Source organism: Pelophylax lessonae (genome assembly GCF_965119305.1).
Source record: "Pelophylax lessonae genome assembly, chromosome: 6".
NCBI classification, from domain to species: domain Eukaryota; kingdom Metazoa; phylum Chordata; class Amphibia; order Anura; family Ranidae; genus Pelophylax; species Pelophylax lessonae.
Genome location: NC_138773.1, coordinates 302293976 through 302313916, shown reverse-complemented (window position 1 = coordinate 302313916; position 19941 = coordinate 302293976). Strand labels below are relative to the sequence as shown.

The 19941-nt window shown below is 45.6% G+C and overlaps 1 pseudogene across 1 annotated transcript; it reads right to left on the bottom strand.

The window, feature by feature from the left end:
* Positions 1-8774: 8774 nt before the first annotated feature.
* Positions 8775-9391, bottom strand: LOC309558872 (large ribosomal subunit protein mL66-like; annotated as a pseudogene). Its single transcript has one exon. The product of its transcript is annotated as a large ribosomal subunit protein mL66-like (transcript).
* Between the last annotated feature and the right edge of the window lie 10550 nt (positions 9392-19941).

The following is a 19941-nucleotide window of genomic DNA, read 5'->3' as shown; positions in this document are numbered from 1 at the left end:
CCGCCACCGAACCTAGCAGGTGGAAAGCGCCTGTTGGCCCTGCGCTGCTGTCAGGCCACTTGGGCTGTGGAGTGGGATCCCACAACTGCAGGAATGCCTGTCCGCCTCCATGGGAACAGGCACACACAGGACAGTCGAGTCTGACTCCCGTCTGTGTGTGTGTTCACCGGACCCAGCCGCGGAACTTGGAAACTGTCATTAACTTGGCACTGCTGCACCAATAAATATCGCCTTATCAATAATTTGCATTTTTTATTCTCGTGGGTGATTGTGTAGGCAGGGCCTCAGTGCACTGCATTGCCCGGGCCCTTTAATGCTCTTAAGATGACACTGCTCTTCTCCCCCTCCACTTCAGGATTTGGCACCTTTTGGGGGGAGCAAAAACCTAGTTTTGATAAGTACCCGCTCCAACTACCGGCTGAGCTTAGCCCTGCTCCTTCTTCCCCCTGCAGCCGACCCAACTAGAGAGCGCAGTGCACAGAACGCATGTGCTGTAGGGAACCGGCTGCTGGTTTCCCTTACCACATGGCTTCACTGCCGGTTTCCCTTAGTGGAGATGGTAGCGGCAGCACCCAATTAAAAAATCGCCTCAGGTGAAGACACCGCTGGATTCCTGGACAGGTAAGTGTCCTAATATTAAAATTCAGCAGCTACAGTATTTAGGAGATATATACTTGTGAAGCCGCTGGTGACACCACAGGTGCATGTGCTCTGAAGGAACGTCATACTGTGCCATTCCTTCAGAGCCCCGTGTCGTGAACAGCGGCTTCCACGCACATGTGCAGGAGTGACATCATTGGCGCTCATCCAATCAAAGGAGCTGAGCCCGCCAACCCCGGAAGGAAGACCGAGTGAAGATGGAAGCCCTGTCAGTGGTAACAGCGTGCCACTGGAGGACTTTGTTTTAAGGTAACTTTCACAAAAAGTACCAGTATGCGATGAATTAAAGCACATTATAACTTTGCCTTGCAGGTTTCAAAAAAACAAAAAAAAGCGGGTTTTTCCCAGGTATACAAGAAAAACCCTCCCCTGGCTCCCCCTGCTGCCCAGAGTCTATTGGAATCTGTGGTTTAGAAAGTTCCATTACACAGCTACCATCCTGGACTACATGTCCAAGGGTTCCAGGCGCTCTGCAATAAAGTATATGGTATCGCTTGACTTTAGATCTTCCCTTGCTTCCCAAAGGAGACTGGTGCAGCACCATAATATCACAGTAGAGGGAGGGAGGCAAATGGAAGGCAATGTCTCCTCCACCACCATGTTGTTGTAGCCCAACACCTGGCTACATATATATTGGTTGTAGAACAACAATGATGGACATTTAAAGGGTTAGTAGTTCACCTTTACAAAACAAATGTAAAGGTTAACTAACACCAGACACCCTCCTTAACATCAACCCCCCCGGGTTCACACCATACTCATACTCACCTCCAGAGTTGCCGAGTTGCCAACCATTGATGCATTCGTTTCTGTACCATAGTGGCTAAGTGCAACCCTCAGGAATCAATTCTAACTCTAACAAGGTAACCTGTAAAAAATGTTAAAGCGTAGCCTATGGAGATTTTTAAGTACTGTAGTTTGTCATCATTCCATGAGTGTAAAAACTTTTAAAGCATGACATATTGGGTATCTATTTACTCGGCATAACATCATCTTTCACATTATACAAACAAATTGGGCTAACTATTTAGTTTTTTGTTTGAAAGACCGCTGCGCAAATACGGTGTGACATAAAATATTGCAACGATTGCCATTTTATTCTCTAGGGTCTCTGCTAAAAAAAAAATATATATATATATAGTTTAAGGATCTACGTAATTCTCTAGCAAAAATACAGATTTTTACTTGTAACCAAAAACTTCCAGAAATGGCCTGGTCAGCAACTGGTTAAAGGAAGACTAAAACTTCTAGAACACACACAGACCATCTGCAGTCTATTGTTGGTAATTCAGCAGTGTAGAGAATCAGGACAAAATGTGGATTCTGACTGCTGAGCTGTGAAAACAGACTTCAGTCACTAGAAAGATTTGCAGACTTTGCACATTTTTCAAACTGACACATGTAAACCTTTAACCCGCAGTGCATGTCGAATGTATTGACTGTTCTACAGCAGTACAGAGTGTAACATTGCTCTTACAAGTGAAGGAGAGTCAGGCTCTGTGTATCTAGCACCGGGGACGGATTGCGACGCGACGCTGCCCAAGGTGCCGGAGGCAAATAGAAATCCTCAAAGAGGTGTTTCATAGTCTCTCTGGCTATATTACTGTTTTCCGGTAATTTCACTGCTTTATAAATGGAGGCAGGGCCGATCCTAGGGTCACAGATGCCCGGTGGAGAAATTTTTCTGGCGCCCCCACATGGGCGTGGTCATCTTACTAACTCCTCCCCTTTACACATGTTTCTATGGCAACGACTCAAACACAGAGATGTACTCTAATGGGAACTGGAGGGGGGGTCTCTTTAATGGACACAGAGAGGGCATCTGTTAGAGAGTCTGTTAGACAGAGCCCCCAGACAGGAGATGGTAAGAGACTGCAGACTTAATACAAGAGATGGTCACCAGAGCCCACCAAATGCAGCTTACCAGTGTCCACCAAATGCCCCACCAAATGCAGCATACCAGTGCCCACCAAATGCAGCCTTATCAGTGCCCACCAAATGCAGCCTACCAGAGCCCACCAAATGCAGCTTACCAGTGCCCACCAAATGCAGCCTTATCAGTGCCCACCAAATGCAGCCTACCAGAGCCCACCAAATGCAGCTTACCAGTGCCCACCAAATGCAGATTTACAGTGCCCACCAAATGCAGCCTAACAGTGCCCACCAAATGTAGCCTACTAGTGCCCACCAAAGGCAGCTTACTAGAGCCCACCAATGCAGCTTACCAGTGCCCACCAAATGCAGCTTACCAGAGCTCACCAAAATGCAGCCTACCAGTGCCCACAAAATGCAGCCTTATCAGTGGCCACCAAATGCAGCCTACCAGTGCCCACCAAGTGCAGCCTACCAGTGCCCACCAAATGCAGCTTATCAGTCCCCACCAAATGCAGCTTACCAGTGCCCACCAAATGCAGCTTACCAGTGCCCACCAAATGCAGCCTACCAGTGCCCACCAAATGCAGCTTACCAGAGCTCACCAAATGCAGCCTACCAGTGCCCACCAAATGCAGCCTTATCAGTGCCCACCAAATGCAGCCTACCAGTGCCCACCAAGTGCAGCCTACCAGTGCCCACCAAATGCAGCTTATCAGTCCCCACCAAATGCAGCTTACCAGTGCGCACCAAATGCCAGTGCCCACCAAGTGCAGCTTACCAGTGCCCACCAAATGCAGCCTACCAGTGCCCACCAAATGCAGCCTACCAGTCCCCACCAAATGCAGCCTACCAAAGCCCACCAAATACAGATTACCAGTGCCTACCAAATTCATCTTACCAAAGCCCACCAAATGCAAATTACCAGTGCCTACCAAATTCATCTTACCAAAGCCCACCAAATGCAGCTTATGAGTGCCCACCAAATGCAGCCTTAACATTGCCCACCAAATGCAGCCTACCAGTGCCCACCAAATGCAGCCTACCAGTGCCCACTAAATGCAATTTACCAGTGCCCACCAAATGTAGCTTATCGGTGCCTAGATTACAGAGCTGTGTTCCCCCGCTGTGTCACAGAGCTTTTGAATTTGCCAGGCAGCCACTGTAACAAGGTCCCGCCTCCTAGACCGGCTCCTATGATACACGTCATACTGATTTGATTTCCCGGCATTGGATCAGTGTTCCGCCTATCACAGGAGCCGGTCAAGGGGGCGGGACTTTGTTGCAGTGGCTGCCCGGCTTTTCACACTCAAGCTCCGTGTCACAGCGGGAGATGTCCGCTATGCAGTGGTGTACCCGGGGCGGATCCTATATCTGGCACCTACCCAACTTTAAAATGTAAAAACACCCACAAAAATTTGTAATGTTTTCAAGAATATTTTTTGCACACATTTCACAGCCCCCCCATCACAGTGCCCCTTGCAGTTTGCCCCCCCCCCCCCGTCTCTCTAATCACAGTTCCCCTTTTTGCAATCTCTGCCTCCCCTGTACAGTCCTACCTTTGGCATAAACAGATTGCTAATATTATTAGAAATGAGTTTAAGTTTGAGTAAGAGATTGGAGACTTGCTAAAGGAGATGGTCAGAGACTGGGGACATGGCACAGGAGATAATCAGAGACTGCAGACATGATACAAGAGATGGTCGGAGACTGAGGACATGATACAAGAGATGGTCAGAGACTGAGGACATGGTACAGGAGATGGTCAGAGACTGAGGACATGATACAGAAGATGCGCGACGCTCGTACGGAGCATGCACGCTCTTTTCTCTTCACTTGAGTTTGCCTACCTCATTTACCTAATAAATACTGCACTTAGAGGCGCTTTTCTGTTTCTTTACATGTCATTGACAGAGCTAGCTTTACTCCTAAGAAGAGCTTTCTGCCCCTAGTGCGTGCTGATCATTAGATATTTGTATATCGATAAGTGCTACTCACTCTACATTTTTATGGACTCTTCCCAATTCATGGACTTTTTGGACTAATTTTAGTGTTTTATCATTATTTGTGTTTTATGTAATTTCCAGTGTGCTGGCATTTTACTCTTTTTCAACCTTTGGATATGGGTACTTTTCACCTGTTGTGTTCCATTATACCTGGGCAATCTCATGACCCAGTGAGGAAGGTTCAGGTTTTCTTGCTGACGTTGAAGTCTGTCTACAGTTCTTTCTGAAATACTTTTTTTATTTTTTTTGGACCGTTTTTTTTTTACGGTCCAATCACTCTCACGCCCACCCTGAATGCTGTAATAAATGGCAATTATTTTTTTATTTGTACATACCTTTTATACCTTTTCTTCTGCAGCACTTCCGGCTGCGGCCGCCTATGCGGTTACGTCACTAGGCGATTTGCAAGGGCTCCTGGGATAGCTGTGTCATGTATCCCAGGGGTCCTTGTGAATCGCCTAGTGATGAAATCTCGCGTTATTTCAGGACCGGAAATGACGCGAATGGGAGGATCGGGATGTCATGATTGACAAGTTGCTATAGCAATGGGGCGGGAACTTACGCCGGCGCCGCCATTGTTATGGCAACCTGTCGAGAAGACAGAGAGCCGCTCAGTGCGCAGGCACGAGATCGAGAGGTGCATGCTGTGTAGCCAGTAGTGATCGACGGATATCGTTTTTTTATTGCCGATACCAATATTTTGGTCATCGCATATCGGTATCGGCCGATATTGGCTGATATTTTCGTACATTAAAACATTTATATATTTTTTTTTTACAGGTACTCTTGTGGAGGGATTTGGCTGTTTTGAATGCTGTCATTTTTTTTAATTTGGCGCAGAGTACCCGAAAGTGATGTCATGACATCACTTCCAGGTTTTTACATGGAGACCCAATCAGAGCCGAATGCGGCTTTGATCGGGTCTTCGGCGGCCGTGCAGGATGGTTGCCCTGGTCTCCTGGTGGGACGGGAGACCCGGGCGAGCTGCGGAAGGCGGCGGGAGGGATAAGGGCGTCCCCTCCCGCTCCTTGTAATGACAGCCGAGCGGCTTCTCAGCTGCATCGGTTGTCATTACAAGACAGCCGACCGTCGGCTATGGACACCGGTACCGGGGTGATGCCTCTAGCTGCAGGCATCAGTCCGGTACAAGCGTTTTCCCAAAATATCGACAATATCGGTCACCTTGGTGGCAGATTCCGATATATCAGGGAAAGTGCAGATCGGCCCTCGATATATCGGCTTTGCCCATAATCAGTCAATCCCTAGTAGCCAGCTGCACCGAATGCTGGAAATAAAGAGAAGAGGGCTTCAGATGCCCACAGATGACATGGAACCTGTCTGCTTCCGAGATCTGGTTAGTATTTAAATATTTATACCACAAAGTACAGGGACTACACATAGGACATGTTCTAAATGTTACTAGATATGTATAAAAAAGTAAAGAGGAGTGTTTAAAAAAAAAAAAAAAGTATTTGTTGGACTGGAACTGCACTTTAAATAGACAAAGGAGTTTACCATGTCTTCACTTGCTCTGTGGTTACAAGCTAACTATGAGTACATCGAGCAGATTAAAAAAAATAAATAAAATATGGATATATCATACCTGGCGCACTAGATACATCCAGCTATTTTGGATACTATGGATGGAGATTGATATAGATACTGTTCACATAAGGGAGCCTTTTAATACGCATACCTGTCAGGAAGCTGGAATCACAAAGTGCCTGTTTAAAAGCCACGTGATGTTATGTCTTATGTATCATTAGTGGGGCAGAATATACCTATTATGGTAAAGAGTGGGATATGGAAATGTACTTTTCCTATTCCCCTATTCCCTACTCTCATTTAACATAAAAAATAAGCTCTGCACACAATAGAAGGTAATTTGTTCTCCTTAGACTCTATAATTGTCGGTACTTTCTACTTGACTGACATGAAAGTTCATCAAGATAAAGAAAGAAGAGGCAAAAAGAAAGTTTGTAGATCTAGAGATGGTAGCGATTTAAAAGGGGGAAGATCCAACGCTTGAACATTTTGCAACAGGTATGACTGGTCAAAAGGTGAATAGAATGGCTACACCATACAATTATGAGTCCAAGTTCTAAGGTTCTTTTCCAAAGGGTGACAAGCTAATGTGTTGTGGGGGCCAGACTGTGCCCACTTCAGCAGAGGTTTATGATGCTGTGTATAATGAAATGTCTAGGTTATGTTATCTGAAAAATACTAATTGTAAACCACTGCTAAGGAGAATGACCCTGGCAGGCAGTAGTTTGAAGCCTAACCTTTTATTATACACAGCAACCTAAGCCTTGATGAAGAAAACATAGCCTTGTAAAGTAGGGCTTAGAACCACTTTTGTGTGGCACCACTGGTGGGTCGCGATCTGCGTTTGAGTGGGTCCCGCTGAGCCGGAAATCACTGAGAGTGGGCCAGCCTAAATTGTGCTGTGCGAGCCTTACAAATTACAGAGAGCCAGAGCAGTCAAATCGCAATGGATTCAGGACCCCGCCCACGCAGTTTACTGGGGCTGGTCTTCATTTCCTGCGAGGAGGATGCATCAGTGAGTAACCATTTCTATGGCATTGTAATGTTGTATTTGTATGGATGTGAGCTGTTATGTAGGATATGTTCATGGGGTGCTTTTTGGTCCTGCTGGGGGCAGTTGTGGTTGCTAGACTGGCGGCTGGATTCTCTCAGCTATAGCGGGCAGAGATGGCAGCCTCAGTGTCATAGGAGGACCAGGTGGCCCGGCAGTGTCAGGAGTTCATGGCAGCTTCTGTAACCCCAGTAGATGATCTGAAGGAGAAGAGCCAGGACACAAAGACCAGCATAGAGCTTCTCATCATGGAGACTCTGGGTGAGGTGTACTGGGCCATGGAGAGGGCAAACGGGCTTCACCTTCACTGTGGACCGCTGGGAGAGAAAGGAGGGTGAGTGCCATATAGACTGCTGATCCCTGTCCTGGGGTGGCTGATTTCTGTCCTCTGCCTGCCTTATACTGTCTGAGGGTGCTGAATACTTACAACTATTATTTGCATTTATATAGCGCCAACAAATGCTGTAGCTCTTTACAATATTCAATTACAAGCAATTGGGTCCCGAAAAATAAATGTATTCAGAAGTGAGTCTCGGCCCAAAAAAGTTTGGGAAGCCCTGCCATATACATATTTCAGGTCCACAAGATCCTGGGGGAGAGGTCAATAGGAAAAGGTGGCAATACAGAAGAAGAATGCGGAATTACCAGTTCTATGAAGTAGCCTTTGTAGTAGTCCTAAAAGTGGTCCTATTGGAGAACCCATATTAGGAAGCCTACAGTGAGGACTGGAAGTGTTGGTCAGCATCTTTATATTAAAAGTTGAATTTGAACTGGGCAGTGTTACTGATATTGGCTGTAAAGAAGCAGAGGTGAACTTTTGTTTTGGTGTCTACTGGTACACTCTGTTACTTCTGCAGTAGAACGTTAAATAGCAAAGCATTGGGACATTCATTTATTTCTGGAGGTGGGCCTCAGACCAGAAGAATGTGAGCAACCAAGATGGCGGAGTTCCTACTCATTACAGGTGTGTGGTGCCCTATCTTGTTCCTGTTGCGGGAGATGGTAGGAGGTGCCCTTGGCCAGTATGGTGTCAGAATTGCTGGCAGCCAATCAGGGCCCTGTTAACGGCTTTGCCCTTGAAACGAGTTGTCTTATTATTTTTTGGAATTAAACAGTTTAGACTTGCAATCTCATGATGTGGTGCTTTTATTTACCTTTGGGAATACTCTCAAATGCTCATGCCAGGTTTAGGAGTAACCTATCCATACTCATTGCCAGGTCTTCCAATGCACGGGGCAAGATACCCACAGAGCGCCGTTAACCAGTGCAGACTGCACCCCCCTAAGAATGCAAACAACAGTTGTAGTAGCTAAGGACTTTTAGAGTACATATACAAGAAAAATCCTGTGTATATGCAAACCATGAATTTTATTATAGTATTGAATAAAATCCAAAACACAAAACAGACAATAAACTATTGACTATAGGGTTCAAGTAATTGTTTAGATCCAATAAACTCAACATGTAGGCTCAATGCGTTTCAATAGATCTTCTTTAGGAGTACTGTGTTTGTAAACGATCTTTAACCACTTCAGCGCCAGAAGATTTACCCCCCTGTATGATCAGGCCATTTTTTGCAATATGGCACTGCATTATTTTATTTTTTTTGGAAAAGAAATACGTTTATTCAATATGACAGTTCATTGTCTGTACAAGAGAGGTTTTTTACTGTAGCGCACATTATTCTTCATGATGGGGTCCCCAACTGGCATTTTCACTTTGCACCACTTAAGTCCTTTCCTGAGATTCGGCCTAGTGCTGGACACAGACCAGCGAGTCAAATACCTGTTTAGCTGGAATTTTGGCCTGGGCACAACTCCTTTCGGAAGTTTGGGCCTGTGATTTGGAAAAAGGCCTGCTCGATGGGCCATCTTAACACATGCTTCAACTTTCTTGTGCTCCTCTGCACACAGGCCCGTCACTTTGCGCGATATCATTCCACCGTCCGACCGGATGAACTGACTGAGGACAAGAACGTCCGTGTAGTCGTATTTATGTTTGAGGTTCCAGCGGCAGATCAGACATTGACCGGAGGGATTTGGAGCACAAAATGTTGGTTTCTCTTCTAAGATACGTCCTTCAAACACCGTCATCTTCCTTTTCTACTTCTCCACCAATTCCCGCAGGCCCCGGCTCGGTACCGCCGCTGGTCTCCATCCCTCCCGGCTCAGCAGCCCCAGCTCGACCCGTAGGAGACGACTGACAGGTAACAGCAGCAAGCTGGGGGCCGCCATCTTCTCCGTAGAACGTCACTTCCGCTTCCGGTGTCCTTCCGGCACTGCGTTATTTTAACTGACAATTGCACGGTTGTGCGACACTGTACCCCAATAAAATTCATGTCCTTTTTTTGCACAAATAGAGTTTTCTTTTTGTGGTATTTGATAATCTCTGCGTTTTTGATTTTTTGCGCTATTAACAAAAAAACTGACTGACAATATTTTTACTTTCTGCTATAAAACATATCCAATTAAAATTTTTTTAAAAAATGTCTTCATAAATTTAGAGCAATATGTATTCTGCTACATATTTTTGGTAAAAAAAAAATCCCAATAACCGTATATTGATTGGTTTGCACAAAGGTTATAGTCTCTACAAACTATAGGATTATTTTATTTATTTATTTTACTAGTAATGGTGGCGATCAGCGACTTATAAGGAGTTGCCCCAAAAAGTTTGAAAATGTATGGCAGTGTTGGCTTTCAGCCACAGACATGCTTGATTGAGTCTTTTATTTTAATGCCATCATGACATGCCTGAATTCTTTTTATCTTATGTGGACTGGGGTTCCTAGTTTCGGCCAAGGGTGCCTTACTGCTTTCATGAAGTTAATGCTGTGAAGCAGAGATGTAACTAGTTAAGAGGGCCAATTGCCCTTTTTTCTTATGCACTATATAGAAATGTTGCACAAATGGGAAGGAGGGTGTGGGTTGTTCTTCGTTTACATAGATAGTTGTTTATGTTAGATAGGCTCACTGACCTGGTGAAATTCATCACCGGGTTGTACATTGCTGTTGCTGATTGTACTGTTTTCTTTATGTCAGAAAAAGCATAAAAAAAATAAGTCCTTGGCTACTACCACTGTTGTTTGTATATGCTAAATGGACCTTACCACCAGCGACATCACTGCTCCTATGGTTGGGTTCCTCCTGTCAGGTAGGGCAGCCTACAGGCAGCAGGGCAGGTTAGTAAAAGGTGAATGGGTTGAAGGTGGCTCTCAGCTCTGTTGAATGTACTCTGCATTCTTCTTCCTCACAGTGCCTCCTTAACACATAAAGACACTGCACCCAGGGCAGCTGCCCCTCTTGTACACTGCTAAACAATATGAAAAGCCAGCATCTAAAGCCAAAAGCTGTCAAGTTCGCAGTTATGCTTAACCCCCCCAAGCAACACTAAATCCTATAAACATTGAACACAGGCAGTAAGCATAAACTAAGATGTTTTAAGTCCTTAACGAGTCCCTAAAAATTAGAAACAAATGCTTTGAAATTACAGAGCTTAATTCGGATCCGTGGGTGGATGCCATCTGGTCCTGGTACTTTATTCACCCTTATTCTGTCTAAATATTTCTGGACCATATCACTTGTGAGCAATTGTGGATCATTTGGGGTTGTGTCAATACCGTCCTCATTATGGACATGAGCTCCCCCATGCTCCTTTGTATACACAGAGCTGAAGAAAGTATTTAATACATTTGCCTTCTCTAGTCACCCACTCCAGAATATTTTGTAAAGGGCCTACTTGCTCAGACCTGTCATTTTTACTATTAATATATTTGAAGAATTTTTTGGGGTTTGTCCTATCTTTTGCAATTTTTTTTTACATATTTGAAGAATCTTTTGCAAATTCCTTTTTACATATTCTGTTATATTCTTTGTAACAATTAAACAATGATAGTGTTCCTTCATTTTTATATTTTTTGAAAACTGTTTTCCTATTATTTATAGCTTTTTTAACTTTGGCCATGAGCCACATGGGTTTTATTTTTAGCCCTTTACACTTATTGCATGGGAATATACTTTGCAGTGAGTTCGCATACAGTTTTTTTTGAAGAATTCCCATTTCTGTTCTGTGTTCATCAATGCCAATATTCCCTCCCAGTCCAAATCCTGGAGAGCAGCCTCATCTTTGGAAAATTAGCTTTCTTAAAGTTAAGTGTTTTTATATTTCCCGTATGCCTTTGTTGCTTACGCTAACATTAAATGAAATAATATTATGGTCACTGCTACCCAGATGATTTTTATATGAATATTGGTAATAAGTGGTGCATGGTTTGAGATTACCAGGTCCAGCAGAGCATCATTTCCATTCGGGACCTCAATAAACTGCACCATAAAATTGTCTTGTAAGAGGTTTATAAATGTTTGCCCTTTAACTGTTCCAGCAGTGCCATTACTCCAGTCAATGTCTGGGTAGTTAAAATTCCCCATTATTATCACTGTCCCAGTCCTTGCAGCCCTTTCCATCTGTTCAAGGAGCTGAGTCTCCACCTCCTCATTAATACGGGGGGGGTCTATAACAAAATCCAATGATAAGCTTTGTATTACGCACACCCATGTACCTTTCCACCCATACTGCTTCCCTCTCTCCATCAACTAGGTCCTCTTTCACACTTACTTTGAGATCACTTGTCACATAGAGACAGACACCACCACCCCTCTGTTTTACACTGTCTTTCTGAAAGAGAGCATAGCCAGGATTATAATAGCCCAGTCATGTGAAGAATGAAGCCAAGATTCAGCAATACCAATTAAATCATAGTTCTCCTTGTGCACCAGAGATTCCAACTCAACTATTTTGCTTAGCAGACTGATGGCATTGCTGAACAAACACTTTAATTCATTGTCACATTTTGCACACTTATTTTGCATATTTTTTATTTTAGTACAAATATTACCATTTCCAATGGTTGTTTGTAACATTGAAATCTTCTTATCCTCTGCCACAGCTCTTCCCCCATCTTTCCCCATCCCACCCACCAATAGGGGCTGACCACTGTCTGACCCACTATTTTCTAATTTACCCCCCCCCCCCCCCACCCCCAGCCCTAGTTTAAATACTCCTCCAGCCTTCTCATAAACCTCTCCCCAGGCACAGAAGTACCCCTTCCATTTAGGTGCAAACCATCTGTAGCATATAGGTTGCACCCCAATGAAAAGTCAGCCCAGTGCTCTGAAAACTCAAATCCCTCCTTCTTACACCAGGTCTTTAGCTATGCATTCAGCTCTCTAATCTCCCTCTGTCTTTCCTGTGTGGTGCATGGCACAGGTAATATTTCGAGAATATCACCTTGGAGATCCTTCTCTTCAACTTGCAGCCTAGTTCATTAAATTAGTTCTTAGGGAGCCTCCACATTCCATATATTCTGTCATTGGTTCCAATGTGGACTAAGACAGCTGGGTCATGCCCAGCCCCTCCCAGTAATTTATCAACCCGGTCCACCACATGCCAAACCCTGGCACCAGGGAGACAGCAAACCATTTGGTTGAGGCAATCCTGGTGACAAATTATTCTATCAGTCCTTCTGATTATAGAATCCCCAATTACCACTAACTGTCTAGGCCTACCTGCACTACCCTCACCACCCCTACTAGATGGGCTGCTCTCCCAGCTGTTAGGGATAGCAGTGACATCAGGGGCTGCCACCACTGAGCTTGCTCCTCCACATCTTCACCACATCTGTGAGCCCCTACCACTCCCTCTGACTGTATTAACCCATCTTCCTACCTGATAATCCTGACTTACCCCTCCACTCTCCCCATTAACCCCACCAGCCATCTGTTCAGTGAGCAGAGGACCCCTTTCAAGATTGTCAGTTCTGCCCAGTGTTGCAACTTGCTCTTCCAGATCTCTAATGTGAGCTTCCAGAAAGGCAATCCGCTCCCATCTGTCGCAGCGGTATCCATCCTGGACCGGTTGCTCCATTATTGTATACATGCGGCACACTGTGCACTGCACAAAACATTCAATCTTTCTAGCACACATTTTCCCTCCCTCTCCTCTCTCTCGCCTCTCCCCGGCATCACAAGTGTGGGCACCAGGCTGTGACAGCTTGCGGCTGCACAGCTGGGTGCGCACTGCATATGTGAAAATCGCACTGCACCTCCTCAGTGGCCAGGCAATCTTCTTTTGCAGGGAGGGAGGGGGAGAGAGCTTCCGCTCAAGTCGCCTAGGCGGGCTGAGCTGAAGTAAGAGCTGGGTACCTGTCAAAACTAGATACCCGCTCCCCTAAAAAAATATGACATGCCAAATAAGGCATGTAAGGGGGTGAGAAGTGCTTAAAGCAGAAGTTCCACTTTTGGGTGGAACTCTGCTTTAAAGCGATTGTAAAAGGAAAAAAACAAACATCTCTGTACTTACCTGGAATTGCACAGAGAAGCCCTGAACCTCCTCCTTTCAGGTCTCCCACTGCCGCTGCGGGCTCCTCCTCTCTGTCCATTGCCGAGCCCCGCTGCTGCATCCATTGACACAGATAGTGGGACTTGGCCCCGCCCCCAGCTCCCTTGCTACTGGCATTGATTGACAGCACTTGGAGCAAATGGTTCCTGGTGCCCCAACAAAGCTAGTGAGACCCGGTAGTGAGGGGATAGAAGCGCTGCAGATGTGCATGGCGCTGGATCGAATGAGGGCTGAGGTAAGTATAAGTTGGGGGGTGAGGGGCCAAATTTGATGCCTAAACATTTTTTACATTAATGCGAATAATGCATTAATGTAAAAAATGTTTAGGCTTTAGAACCACTTTACCCTTATTCTGCTACATACTCACCTTGTCCTTAGCTGGGAGTCTCTGTTCTGACAGTAAGTACTAAGATTGGCCAGTGCCAAGATTCTGCAGAACAAACTGCTTCACTAGCCACGTACCATGGGTAATGGTTTATTTTTGCGCTGACGTACACATATCTGCTCCCTCATTTCCCAAAACCCCATAAAACACCTAATATTTTCTACATCTTTTTTCCAGCTACTATTTTAAAGTATCTGATTGTACCTCAATCACGTGAGCAGAAGATTGCTAGCTCAGCAAGTCTCTGTTAGGCAGCAGACATATGGCTGTGTCACAGCATCATATACTTCCTCTGGAGGGTAAAAATGTCAGTACGCCTTCTAAGCTCCATTAAACTACATAAAGAATCAGAACATTGTGTGCAAAGGGAGACAGCACATGCTGATCAGCTGGAATATGAAATGATCCCATGCTACTGATGCAGGTAGGAGCTCACAAGTAGCCAGGGATTATCTTACTGCCAGCAGGATAACCAATACCACCCAGAGCAGGGGTCGTCAAACTTTCTAAACAAAGGGACATATTACTGTAAATCAGACTTTGGGGGCCCAGACTGTGGCCAGCAGTAGTAGAAAATGCCCCACATCCATGGGAATAAATATTGCCTTTGGTTTGGTTGTCAGTGGGAGTAAGAAAATTACGTAGTACCTGTGGTCAGTAGGAGGAGGAATGATGCCTCAATATTGGTATTGGTGGGAGGAGTAGTGCTAATTGTTGGCATCAGTAGGAGGAATAGTGCCCCATCGTTGGTGTTAGTGGAAGCAATGGTGTCGCAATTGGTCAGTGGAAGGAACACTGCCACATTGTTGGTTTCAGTGGGAGGAACAGTTCTGTATTGTTGGTGTTAGTTGAAACAATGGTGTCTCATTGTGTCAGACACAGAGACCCAGAGACCCATTGTTGGTGTCAGTGGAAGCAATGGTGCCTCATTGTTGGTTTCAAAGGGTGGAATAGTGCGTTGAATCAGTGGGAGGAATGGTGCTCCCAAAGACCAGATAAAGGCAAGCAAATTGCTGCATCTGGCCCAGGGACTGCAGTTTTGAGACCACTGACCCAGACCACAACCACGGGGGTATAAGGGAAGCCCTGGACCCACAGGCAACAGTGGTCAACAGCTGAGTTCAAAGTGGCCCTGGATACAGCTGCATACCCTTGGTCATGATTGTAAGGTTTAATGGTTCACATCCTGTTTTGCAAAGATAATGAGGCTTTTGTGCAGTTTTACCTATAGCAGCTCTCTTTCTCTTAAGGATACCAGTACTTGAATCCCCAAGGATGTAAGGCACAGTCCCATATTCAAAGAATTGGGACACCCTCCAGCAACCCCAGGGTTAGAGAGTTCACATATCACATCAGATGGCTTCAAGGTCTGGTAAAAGGTTCAAGGAAGGTACGGAATGCAGGATTGTACTGAATTAGTGACAGGCTGGATGTCAAGCGTGCAGTGGCAAGAGTTGACAAGCATCGGGCAGAGGCAGATACCATTATCCAAGTAAAAGTCAGAGCAAGCAGCAATCAGTAATAACAACAATATATCAACATGGATGTCGCACCACTTCCTTAAACTAAACCTCTCTAAAACTGAGTTGGTAATATTACACCCCCACCCCACCCGTGCCCCCCTCCATGACTTTTCCATCAAAATCAATAATGCAACCATCAATCCCTCCCCTCATGTCTGAGTACTAGGTGTAATCCTAAACTCTGACCTGTTCTTTCAGCCCCAAATTCAATCGTTGCAAAAAGCTTGTAGACTTTATTTTAATACCTCGACAATTCGTCCCTTGTTATCTCTCGCCTTGACTATTGCAACTCCCTTCTCATGGGCCTACCTCTGTAGAGGCTATCCCCTCTTCAGTCTATCATGAATGCTGCTGCCAGACTTATCCACCTTACCAACCGCTCAGTGTCTGCCACCCCCCTCCGCCAATCCCTACACTGGCTCCCGATCGCCCAGCGAATAAATTTAAAATACTAACCTACAACATACAAATCTATTCACAACTCTGCCCCGAGCTACATCACCGATCTTTTCTCCACCACCAACAAAGTCACTGTCTAGCAATGGGAATGCCCACAGCCACTAAAAATAGAGGGGCATTGCTAATGGTCAGGGTCCATTGCTTGCCAATTGTTGATACTCATTCCAGAGAAAAAAGAGCGATCGAAAGGTGGCTCTGGGGAGAGAGGTAGTAATGCACCCTTAAGGAGCCGCTGGTGAACTTGGTTCCTTTCCCCCAGTTAGAGTGCACACGGCCAGGTACACACCTTTTACTCCACTCTCTCTGGCTTGAATGAACAGTCTAGGGGTGTGTTTTTAGAGTGGATGGTCCAATTCCAAGTCCAACGGTGAACTTGGATGGGATGAAAGAAGCATAGGATACCCTAAAACTGGTGAACTAAACTGTTTGAGGACTCTTCTTTATCTTGCTGAGCTGCACAAAATATCCCACATAATCTCTAACGCTGACAGGTGACTATGACTTCTCCCAAAAGACTAAAAGCTACTCACAGTCACTAACTTCCAGCACTTGGTTCATCTACTCAAAATGCTACAGGATCATTGGTTGGCTCCTTCAGATATCCACCGAGCACTCTTCAGTGAAGGAATACACAGACTCACACCAAGATAGGACAGCTTGATACTTTACACCCAACTGCCTCCTGGTACTCTCCAGTAAGCTTCTTCAGACCCAAACTGACTCCAGGACAAGGCTTTTCAAACAGAACCCCCAGCTAAGGCTACAGCTGGGACCTCAATGTCTTCTAGGTGGTACCTCCTACAAGCCTGCCCCAGAAGCAAAGCCTCTGCACAGGGGCCCAGGAACTCTCTCCCCCTCTGCCTTAGGCCTCACACTATTTATGGTCTCTCAAGCCACCTACTGGGCACACCTCCCTAGGGATTGCCTGGATTCTCCATAAATATTCAGGCTGGCCACTCTGTTCTTCCTCCTATTATGATTCTAGAATCTTCTAGAACACAGGGGAAAGTAATCAGAGCACCAGAATGTGAGACACTGAGCAGGTCAGAACAATCAACCCCTGCTCTATTGGTTACAGAGAAGAAAAACTAAATGTACCTATTTCTAGGAGGACTAACTAGGAGGGCACTAAATTAGGATAATCTAAAACCCTAACTATTATTGTACCCTCGCTTTGCCTAATATTTTAAAACTGAATCAATTGGACTTTTAACCATCAGTGAAAAATCTCTACAAAATGTAACAATTGAATTTGGCTACATATTGCAACTGCAACAAAGGTAAAGTCCTCGCGATTGAGGGAAGGTAAAGCCCCTTGGTTGAGCTGCCTTTTTACCACCCCATCCCTCACCACCGCTTCCCCTTTAGCTGCAGAGGCAGCGGGGGTGGACAGATACCACAGCCAGGATACTTTGTTTTGCAGCCTCAACAGGAAATATACCCCATAATAAAAGGTATTAGGTGCCGACGCTAAATGCCATCAAGCCAAGAAAGATCCTGCCACATCCCTTAAGACGTGTGAAAAAAAGAAAAATGGTGATGGTGTCCAAATACATCAGACCCTAAATGAGCCCCACAAGGGACTGTGTATCATAAGGAAGCACCCAACCTGGGACTTTAGAGGCAGAAATTTGTTGGCATAAGGTAGATAACTTAAGAAAACAGTTTTTAAAAAAAAAATAAATATACATTTTATTGATACATGTATACAAATATGTTAAAAAAGAGACAAAGATGCAAAAACATCAAAAAACATACAATATGCAATATATGTGAATACATAAAATTATGAACCAAATCCTAGAGTTGTGGGGTCACAGTCCCTTGTGGGGCTCATTTAGGGTCTGATGTATTTGGACACCATCACCATTTTTCTTTTTTCAGGAAATATACCCCATGTTGCATTCGGTGGGCATAGTGCCCGCTAAGCACGATCCATTCAAATAAATTAGGCCGCTCTGCAAGTGCCTAACAAACATGTGATACAACGCCTCCTCACTGGATCATTATCAGAGACCAAAGCAAGTGTGAACGAGCCCTAAATGTTCTCCTATTACAATTTGTTAAAGGATTTCTCTCTTGGATACATTATGCAACCACTGGAACTTTCAAGTCACGTCTATTCTCTGCCTCCTATCCCTCTGTGCGGCCACATAGCCGAAAGCTTTGGCTTTAGATGTCAACTTGAACCAACTTTATCAGCATTTATCAACTACGAATGCGGGCTAATGTTTGATAGCCAGCTCTGTAAGGTCAGAATTCTCTTCGGAACGTTGAGACCGAGTCATTGCAGCGAGGCCGGCTGGACTCCAGGACAGACGCAGCTTAGCCAGTCCCCGCTGCGAGCTATTTGATAGCATTGAGCTATTTTCCTTCTGATTATCTGGCAGGAAATGGAAAATATCTTATTCCTTTTAGCGGTATAAACTGCTCCTGCCCACAGCTCTGCCCGGGAGGAGAGAGGAGGGGAGAGCGAGAGAGGAGACTGTGATAAAAAGCCAATCTTTTGCCACAAAGAAAAAGATTTTATCTGCGCCGAGCAGACCCAGTTCTTGCTGTGTTACCTTCCCTGCAGGGTGAAATCCCCGAATGGAGGCAGAGAGTGGAATGCTAGGCTTTTATCCCTGTCTTTTTTTTAACCAAAGCGGCAGAGAAAAGAGGAAAAAAAAAATAGACAGAAAATAGGAAGAAAAAAAAAGCTGCTTGAGGAGGGACGCCGGTGGGAGAAGGCCGAAGGGAAGCCCCAGAATTGTGCTATTCAAGGCTGACTTTTGAAATGCATACAGAATAAACAGATTATAATTGCTAAGGACCTAATTTATTCCGGAGCCAATAGAGGAGCCCAGCTGCTGGGCACAAACGATCACAGCACCGGTCTGGACACTTCTGAGTCTTTTATATATTGTATATATAATGCATTAGAATTCAAAAGCACAGGAGGCTCTATTGTCAGAGGCGGCCAGGTTGCTAACCCTGTGGTCTGCAAGCTAATCCCCTCCCGAGCAACTCAAGCCAAAGTGATGTGTCCACTAATATTATAATCAGGGTTTAAAGTGTTACTAAACCCAGGAGCCTGCATTCACTATATCTGGTCTCCCCAGGAGCCTGCATTCACTATATCTGGTCTCCCCAGGAGCCTGCAGTCACTATATCTGGTCTCCCCAGGAGCCTGCAGTCACTATATCTGGTCTCCCCAGGAGCCTGCAGTCACTATATCTGGTCTCCCCAGAAGCCTGCAGTCACTATATCTGGTCTCCCCAGGAGCCTGCATTCACTATATCTGGTCTCCCCGGGAGCTTGCATTCACTATATCTGGTCTCCCCAGGAGCTTGCATTCACTATATCTGGTCTCCCCAGGAGCCTGCATTCACTATATCTGGTCTCCCCAGGAGCCTGCAGTCACTACATCTGGTCTCCCCAGGAGCCTGCATTCACTATATCTGGTCTCCCCAGGAGCCTGCAGTCACTACATCTGGTCTCCCCAGTAGCCTGCATTTACTATATCTGGTCTCCCCAGGAGCCTGCATTTACTACATATGGTCTCCCCAGGAGCCTGCATTCACTATATCTGGTCTCCCCAGGAGCCTGCATTCACTATATCTGGTCTCCCCCCGGGAGCCTGCATTCACTATATCTGGTCTCCCCGGGAGCCTGCATTCACTATATCTGGTCTCCCCAGGAGCCTGCAGTCACTATATCTGGCCTCCCCAGGAGCCTGCAGTCACTATATCTGGTCTCCCCAGGAGCCTGCAGTCACCATATCTGGTCTCCCCAGGAGCCTGCAGTCACTATATCTGGTCTCCCCAGGAGCCTACAGTCACTATATCTGGTCTCCCCAGGAGCCTGCAGTCACTATATCTGGCCTCCCCAGGAGCCTACAGTCACTATATCTGGTCTCCCCAGGAGCCTGCATCCACTATATCTGGTCTCCCCAGGAGCCTGCATTCACTATATCTGGTCTCCACAGGAGCCTGCATTCATTATATCTGGTCTCCCCAGGAGCCTGCATTCACTATATCTGGTCTACCCAGGAGCCTGCATTCA